Genomic DNA, 8,349 nt, shown 5'->3' on the forward strand with positions numbered 1-8,349 from the left:
GATTATTCACTCATCAGCTTCAAAACAATTTTAAAATAAAGCACAAAACAAAATCACTAATGAGTATCAATTAGTCATTAGTGATTTTGTTTTGTGCTTTATTTTAAACTTGTTTTGAAGCTGATGAGTGAATAATCACGAAACTCGAGTTCTTTGAGTTTTGCATCTTTAAATAAACCTTTTTATTAATAAAGCCCTCAAGGTGGGCTCAGTGTGAAAAATTTAATTTATTAAGTTAAATAACTTAATTATATATATATATATATATATATAAGATAACGTTAGTTTTCAAACTTGAACACCTTCTACTGAGATACCATCCACTCCATATATATAGTTTTTTAAAAAAATACGATTTAAACAATTCTATAACATATTTACACAAAAAATTTCTAATATTTATTCTAGAACTTTTCTAATAAACTATTTAAAAACCCTCAATTGGGCTTTGTAGAAGGTGTTAAAGTTTAATGATCACCTTATTTTATATATATGTATTTTTATGTATATTAAGACTTCACTACGTTTTAAAAATACAATTGTTTCACTGTTCAGTTAGACAGGACGGCTCTTCAGTTCGTTTATCATAACAATATCTCCAAACATAAATCAAAATTTACATGAAATTGTGCAAAAACTTATAAGATTGTAACATCTTTAAATATATCATTAATAAATGTAAGGCACAATAAGCTTGCATAAAAGTTAAAAGTTATTTATGATAAAAAACTGAAAAATGTTTATAATTACAAAAAAGTTAATTTTGTTTATTTAAGCTAGATTTGAGATTAATTTTGAAATCTCGTGTTTGTTCATATTGCAAAGAGTGCAGCCACGATTAAAATTGATTTTTTTTTGTTCGTGCTACAATTTCCTAGTTAATGCTGAAATCTTTATTTTATTTCAAATCCCATTTATATTTCGAAAGCGTAGATTTTAGTCTGTATCTACTGTAGTTAAAAAGAACATTTATGCCGTGTGTACCTACTTTCAAACGATAAAGCTGATGAGGGTATTGAAAAAGGCCATTTTTACTTGCTTCGAAACATCGGGTAATTTTCTTTGCTCCAAGATTTGATTTCCGTCCGAGGTGCAAGAGGAAGCCATTTAGAAAGTGAAATATTTGAATTTAATTAAAACAACTTCTTCCTCGGTATTTTGATCAAATTTTTAATAATATTTTATTTTTCCACAGTTGCGTGCCGTGAGCAACAGACCTTATTTCTTTTTGACACGAAAAAGAATTTTGTTGAAAGGAATTTCTTTCTCTAAACTAACAGGTAAATTTATTTGAACCAAGCTTTGCTTATGTTCGAGGTGTGAAAGGAAGCCTGTTATAAAATCCGGTCTTAAGGCGAAATTGAAATTTTATATGAAGCAGGACCAAAATACGATCTAAGTACACATTTGTGTTCACTTTAGCACTAGCTTCTTAAAATAAGGAGATTTCTAAGCTTTTGACACTGCAGTTAAAACAACTATAGCTCTTCCTTTTTATAACGATAAGCGACTAGCATTTTCAATTTACATGAATTTCTGCTGGTTGTCGTATCAGCACCTAGTTGTTTTGTTTTAAATCATTGTACTTAATTGTTGACTTGTTGTTAAGTTCTACTTTTCAAACAACAGATTTCCAAAAAAAATATGTGTATGAAACAAAAAAAAAGTATCTATCACTATTTTGTTGTTTAAGAAAAATAATAAAGTCTTACAAAAGTTTTTATGGATAAAACGTCTACAAACATATAACATAAACTATTTGTTGGTTTTAATGTTTCTGTGTGTTAAACTTGATCTAAAGTTAAACTGTTTCAAGCAAAGTAAAACTATTTTATTTTATTTTGTTTTCAGTTACTATACTTAAAACGTCTATTGTAGAAGTTGGTGGTAAATTTATCTTCAAAAGAAAAAAATATGTAAAAGAATTGCAAACGTTTCAAACCAATCTGTTACAAAACAGAGTCAAAGTTGTTAAAAGTTCCTTTAAAAATGATTTAGCTTGTATAAAATTGTTATAAATTTATATGTATTAGGGCAAGTAATGTCATTGAAATTGGTGGCGTCAATGAAACTGGTGGCGTCATTTAAATTGGTGATGACTATACACGCCACTGGTCAATGCAGCAACAAAGCTAAAATTTATAAACTTTATTTTGCTACAAACCTGCTGATAAAAAATGTTTAACTTGGATCTTGTAAAAACCCTGTAACAAAATTTTTAATTGTTATAAGGTAATAATCAAACTGCATTTTTTTAAATTTCACATCAAATCAAAACATAACTGACATTCATGATGTTTATCATAATTGTCAACATAAACGTAAATACTGAAAACAGCAAAAGTTTATTTCTCTCACCAAATTAAAATATAAACAATGAAAAGCGTGTAATTTTTTTAAACCGAGTCGTTGTTTTAAGTTTTAATCGGTTAATTTCACTTAAAGTTTTATTCGGTGTTTTACAATATACAATAAAAACCAGAATAACATTTGTGCGCAAAATAAAAGTAAAAAAAATACTATAAAGTATTCGATTGTCACTGGAAACTAATTATTGAACAACTTTCAATCTTATTAAAATGTTTTGTAATCATAAAACTTAATCATAGTTTAGTGATAATAGTGTTAGTTGCTAAACTTTTTTAACTTGGCAAGTTGAGTTAATGGTGTCAATCGGAGATTCTAAATTTTTATTTTGATAAAAGACACTTTTTATTTCAATTAGTTTTTGTACTATTGTAATTTGGTACCAAAACATTTTTCATTAGTAATTTAACACTTTGTTTTCTAAAGCTTTTACTTCTTTTCAACTGTAAACAACATTTAGTATACTACAAAATACTAAAGTAAGTTATTTACCTAAAAGTTTTAGTTTAAAGTTCTTTATTTCATGTTGTTAATTATACAATAAATAAAGCTCAAAAAGAGAATTATTATACTAAAGTAAGTTATTTACCATCTCTTTCGCATAGTTTTGTAGTTTTATTGCTCAATAAACCTTATAGTATTGGCAGTTCTATGTTTTTTCACATGTTAAGTAGTTGAGTATAGTTACTGATAAAAAAAATGTTTTTTTACTATTACGGTATAAGTTTAAGCAAAACCCAAGCTTGCACTTTGAACACGACGTTTTTTTTTTTTTATGGTACATACTTAACAACAAATGCTTACTAAAATGAAAGATCACTGTACTTTGTATCAAGTAATCTTAGGTATTAAATATTTTGATAACACTTTATGAAGACCGGTAATTGCCAAACGAAAGCTGCTTGTAAAAGCTGTTTACTTTGTTTAAAATCGCTTAAACTGTTTTCCAAGAAGAAAATTTAGTTAAACAAGTGATTTTTTCAGAAAAAAATTAATCGCTGTCGGAATTTTAAAGTGTAAAACTTATTTTTTTAACAAGCGTTTTATACTATGTACTTTGAAGTTTTTTCTTGATAGGAAAATTTTATTACATTGATAAACTCTATGTCGTTTTAAACTTTTTAAAACTTTACCTATCTTCGTGCTATTTTTTAATAAAACTATTAGCAAAGATGTTTAAAAAACGTAGCAACATAATAAGTCGGCATTTTTTAAGTTTTCATAAAAAAATTAATAATAATTAAGTAAAATCTATATCCACCACTAACAAAAGATTGTCAGATGTATTTACAACAGGGGTCGACTTGCAATGTATTTTACAGGTAAAAACATACTTTTTAAAGACATTATCCAGTGGTAAAACTCTACAACTAGGCTTCAATTTTTCTAATGATTATCTATGACTCGTTTTTTAATTGCGAATTATCACATTTTTAGTTCTTCCAGTATTTCATACTGATCACTACAACTGTTTTAGATAGCTGCAGCCCGCGGAAGACTTTTTTCTATGTACAGTTTGACCTGCGAGCAAGTTTTTCTAGCAAATTAGCCCGTTACTTATAAAAGACTGCCAATCCCGGAGAAAAATTTATTTTACAAAAATTTTGCTTTACAGTGACGTATATTTTCGCTTAATTTATTCATTTTTCAAAAAAATTCGTGTGAAATTGTAAAATTTTAGTATGTTTTGGAAATCTTGTTTGTCAAAGTTAGTAGTTTTTATTTTTTACGCGACTTTTCAGAGTAATTTAAAAACGTTTTACTTTGTTTAATACAATTTTTTATGATATTTCTTTTTATTAAATTCTCGACCTATTTTTGAAATTTATTTTTAAAAATAGAACTCATCAAAAATTTTGTACAAACTTAACAAACTTTCTCAATCCAGGTAAGAAAAAAGTGTCAGTGAAAATGGCAAACTTTTACATCGACACCAATAAAAAAAAGAACTTGGTGAGCGAATTCGGGTGGAAGAACATCTGCCTGATCGTTGGCGGTTTTTTTCTCTTCTCGATCGCCATTGGCGTGTTTTTCTCGCTGCTGTCTTTGGACGACCAGATCGAAGGGGAAATCCCTAATTCGACAGTGACTCCCTACACCGGGACGCCCACTGTTGTAAGTTAGTTTTTAACTTTTGTTTTTTTTATCAAAACTTGTTCGAGATTTTAAAATTTGAAGTATGAGTTTAAACAAAGGTATTTTGCTTGAAAAGTTGTTCAAAGTAAAAGCTTCAAACATTTGAGTAGTTTTATCAAAGGTAAAAGAGTGAGCAAATTATGTTTTTCACTTTTTTGTTGAAGTTATTAGAAGATAAAGCTTTTTAAAGTAAATTTCTAATGATATGGTAATTTGCTTTAAATTAAACAATTGAAAGTTCTCAAGTAAAGTATCTTCAACAAGACAAGTTAGGATTTATTTTCACAGACTAGTACAAACAATATAGTGTTTTCCTTTAATAATAAACAAAAGAGATCATCAGTTTTCAAAGTAATTGATGTTCATATAAAATTAAATGATAATAATTAACAGTAAATCATTTTGAAATTAACTTTGTTTTTAAAGTACAAAAATGTTGCTGTTGATTTTTTTAAAGTCTTGTATGACTTACAAGAACATCTACTTTTTATTTAGAATATTTAACTTCAGTCTTAAATTATTCAAAGTACTTTTGAGTACAAACACTTCTTAAAATTAACAAACTGTTTTAAACTATTTTTATGTTCACACAAATATCATAAAGTTTTAGCAAAATCCTATTAGAGGAACGTGCTTCTTAAATTTTAAAACTTTATTAAAACGTTTTATCTAAACTAAACGTTAACGGATAGCCTTATCCAACTTAGGAATTTATAAGCTATATATAAAAGTCAATAATTTTATATGGATTAACTAATATTTTCAGACACTGACCATATAGCTGAACTCGAGGCACCAACTACAAAAAGTGTTAGTTCAACAACTAAAACAACCGAAAGAAAAACAACAACAAAAAACACAACAACTAGAAAAGCAACAACTAAAAAAACAACAACTAAAAAAACAACAACTAAAAAAACAACAACTAAAAAACCAACAACTAAAAAAACAACAACTAAAAAAACAACAACTAAAAAAACAACAACTAAAAAACCAACAACTAAAAAATCAACAACCAAAAAAACAACAACAAAAAAACCAACAACTAAAAAAACAACAACTAAAAAAAAAACAACAACTAGAAAACCAACAACTAAAAAAAAAACAACTAAAAAACCTAAAAAGCCTCGCAGTGTTACATTGAAAAAACCTAGTAATGAAATTTGAATCTGTTTTCAAATAATAAAACAATATTTGCAACAGAGTAGCTTTTTATGGTGCTTTCAGAAAATATATATAAACAAATGTATAAAAGAGTTTTTTTTAAAAAGCTAGTTTTTAATTAGAGCGGACTCAAAATCATTTAAGTTTTTTAACTGAAAATTTATTTAAATAAACTGATTTAAACTTATTAAAGAAATCATAATATTGTACACAATCTTGATAGCAAAATTAGGTTTTTGCAAGTTTTGAAAAATCGTATTTTTTAATCCTTAAACAAGCATATTACATGACATGTTGATGACAAATTTCAGTGTCAAGTTTTAATATAAAGTTAAAAAAAGAGACTTATTTTAGTAATTTATATAGCATATGGAGAAAATAAGTTTTATATCGAAAACAATCATAATGAAAAATACAAAATCGGCGAAAGTCTGCAGAACAAGTCCGGACTTTCGTTTGCCGTGAGACAAGCTCAAATTTAACAAAAGGATTGATCATGCCAATTCGATCATTGCCAGCAAATGGTTGCTTCATGCGAAAGCATGATAAACCGTTTGTAGATTGACGACTACAAGTTTTTCGGTTGTGACTGACTGATGAGTCCTAATAAGGACGAAACCGGTCTCAGTCTACCGAAACTTGTGGTCTGATGATCGAATTGGCATGATCAACCCTTTTGTTAATAATGAAAAATAGGTATAAATATTAATAGTAAAATGTTCTGATAGCTGTGAAAGTTACATTTTAAAGTAATCTTTAAAGTAAAATGTGTTTAGTATCGAAAATATTTTTATTAATGTGGTATTAGAGGATCTCATTTTATATAGATTCCAAATTTATATCATTTTCTTTGTTATTTTACTTGTATAGTAATAAAATTTTAACAAACTTAGCAAAGAAATATTTTGCTGACTTGTGTAATTAACAGTTCTTTTTTAATTTTTAGTATAAGATTCGTGTCTTTAACCAAAAACGTAAGCCTTTTTGAAGTCTAGTTGATAAGAAAATTTAAAACAAAAGTTATGTTCGTCTTATTAAATTAAAGGCAGTATTGAAAAAGTTTCACGACGCCAAAGCAATTTATACACGACCTTTACGGATGCAAATTATTCAAATATGGACAATTCAAACTTTTAAGAAAATATATAATAGGCCATATCTCAGAAATTACTTTATGTTTGAAAAAATCAAAAAGTTATTGCAACCTTAATAATTATTTACAATCTCAAGTAGTTTTTACACATGCTTTATTCACGATGATTATATTTAATTTTGTTATATCATTAATAAAATTTATCAATCGTAATTGTTTTTGCTGCTGGTAGAACTCATATAACCTCTTAGTCCCATGAGGCTCATTTACATCATCGACATCATTCCTTATGTTTTAGTGTCCATCCTCAAATTTAATTAAAATATTTTTACAGAAAATCTCACGAGAACTTTTACTCATTCGAGACTCACGAAGTTAAAATTATTAATTTGTTGTTAATTCATTGAGAATTCAAGGTTTACATTCTTTGGTTGAGATTTAAAAAATTAACGTACTTTTTTAAGCTTTTGTAGAAGAAGAGTATTGTCTAGCTTTCGAATTTTCATCAGGTTTTGTATTTTTTTATTCACTTCCAAAGGTATCGTAGTAAAAACTGAAAAACAGTTTAATTTATATTCAAGCAATCTCGCTTCATAATATTTCGAACTATAGTTTTTTGTATATAAATGGAGTTTTGACTTTGATAAGATCTACAGCAGGGGTCGGCAAACTGCGGCCCGCGGGCCAACTGCGGCCCTCGATGGGTAAATCTGCGGCCTGCGAGCACGTTTTTTTGAATGAAATGCGGCCCGCGAAAGAAGTTTTTTGTGACCCGCGAGCATGTTAATGTGGCCCGCTGAGCAAAACTATGTTTTAAGTTATTTTTTTTCTGGTAATTTTTTTTTATTTAACTTCGTTTTATGTTCCTGTATAAAGATTTTAAATAATTAAAAAACTTTACTGTATTAGATTAAAAATGTGTAAAAGACAGATAAGCTTTCTAACAGGATTTTTTTTCTCATTTTCACAACAACTTTCTTCTTACAACAGCAAGTAATTATCTGAAAAAAAAGTGTAAAGAGTGCTTAGATTTAGTAAGTTAGTTATAAAATATTTATTCAGTTAATAAACCAAATACAAATGTTTTCCGTTTTGTACAAAAGTAATTAACTAAAATAGCATTCTTTACACTTTAGGTATCCATTTTAAATGTTTTTTATTCCTAAGTTTCTTTTATAGATGTATTCTTACTAAGTATTATATTTGAGTGTGCACAAAAACATTTAGTATAACGTAGTAATAAGAAATAAGGTTTATTTAATTTTGGTTTTGACACATTTAGATTGTTTAGTACTTTTATTGCACTTGAAATTAATTTTAATGCAAACCAATTTACAATGATGCTCATATTTTAAAACACTTTTTATTTACTACTTAAGTTAGATTAGGTTTAGTTTATGCACAATTTTCTAACAATATTGTTTTTACATATAATATCTAAGTGTGTTCAGAAAATAGTCTATATGACATAAGTTAAAATCGATTTTGTTTTGTACACACTTTTATTTTTTAAATTTTTTTGACTTTCTAAATTAATTGTTATGGGTTGCATACTAATATACTTAGTTGCTGTTTTTTAAAGCTACTTA

Source organism: Thalia democratica, chromosome 1 (genome assembly GCF_965202585.1).
Source record: "Thalia democratica chromosome 1, ktThaDemo2.hap1.1, whole genome shotgun sequence".
NCBI classification, from domain to species: domain Eukaryota; kingdom Metazoa; phylum Chordata; class Thaliacea; order Salpida; family Salpidae; genus Thalia; species Thalia democratica.